A 1,501-nucleotide genomic window follows, 5' to 3' on the forward strand; every position below is an offset into this window, starting at 1 on the left:
AGAAAAAAAAGATAAATCTTTTATCAGTTGTTCTAGTTCTTTAATGCTTTGTGATGGGAGGTATTGTAGAGCAATAAAATGTAAGCCACTCCCAATTGCAGAAGGGATCAGGAAGGTTACTATAAGGTTAATTGGCCAGCTGGCTCCAAGCCTGTGGCCAAATCTAGGAATTATAGAATGGGACCCTATCATCATGCAAGGTACATGTATATGTATGGAACTCTGTACTACTATAGTATTGAATGTAGCATGTGTAGTCCAGTGGTTAGTGCCCATCTCTAGACAAGAGGTTGGAGGTTCGAACCAGCTCACTCGACAAACACGCTACTGGAAAGTAGTCTTAGTCCTTAGGATGTGACATTTAGCCATGGTCCAACTGTTCATTGTACTTGTCAAAAGGGAAATTTCAACAGTACAATATGAACCTGTATATACTGTACCTAGCCTACCGGTATGTCTTTTTTGTCACAACCAGTGGAAGAGTAGCTCAACTGTTCATCGAGTTCACTTGAGCTAAACTGGTTCAAAGTCACTTTCATTTCCTTATCTGATTGAAAAAGTGCCATTTTTTAAAATTTTCTTAAGAGTTTAGAAGCTGCTGCATCAACTTTCATGTGGCAACGTTTGTAGTTTTGAGTAGATGTCTAGGAAAGATACCAAATGCATAACACATTCAAGTCTTTGCTTCACAATTGGTTTTTGATAGTACCCTGTGAGATCTTGATGATAACGAGATAAAACAATTCTGTTAAACGTCATCCTTTGTTTGTACAGGTGTTGTTGGTGTGTACCTGGCTGGTCACATCCTGGAGCTAACAGGCAGCTGGGCAGCTGTCTTCCACTTGACGGCTGTTATCAACACCTTCGGCCTGCTGGTGTTCTTAATGTACGGATCAGCTGAGAGAATAGTGTGAGGCTGAAACAAGACTGGAGAAGAACAAACACTGCCATTCTAGATATTTCTTAGGTCCCTTTCCACAATACAGCAATCACACAAAATTAAGATTGTGACCCTTGATTTTCAAATTTAAATGTAATGCACAATGCAAAAGTATGATTTGAAATACAACAAAATATGCGAACTTTGTACTTTATCTATGAAATTGGTTGAGTGATCAGTTTTGATCGTCAGCCTCTAGTGGAAAGATGGTGTAATCAGTGTTCTCCCCAGCCTTTATAGACTTTCTTACAATATTGAGAAAGATCCATGTCTTTGCACCTCTACACATTCCATGATGTACAGTTGTTGTACATGTAGTGCAATAAGTGATAATAGATCAATCCTGACTGTCCATCACAATTAGCAGTTCAACCAATGATAGCATGGCAATTCAGGGTTTGACCAATGAAAGAGTGACCACATGTCCATCAAATATTTGCATTTCTACATTTTGAAGGAGGTGGCCTGGGCTAGGGAATCAGTTTGTTGTACACTGCCTAAAATTTCTTGCAATGTATTTTCTCTACCCTTGTCTTATATCTAATTATGAATGTATATTTC

This window comes from Branchiostoma belcheri, unplaced genomic scaffold (assembly GCF_001625305.1).
Source record: "Branchiostoma belcheri isolate BF01 breed outbred unplaced genomic scaffold, Haploidv18h27 scaffold79, whole genome shotgun sequence".
NCBI classification, from domain to species: Eukaryota; Metazoa; Chordata; class Leptocardii; order Amphioxiformes; family Branchiostomatidae; genus Branchiostoma; species Branchiostoma belcheri.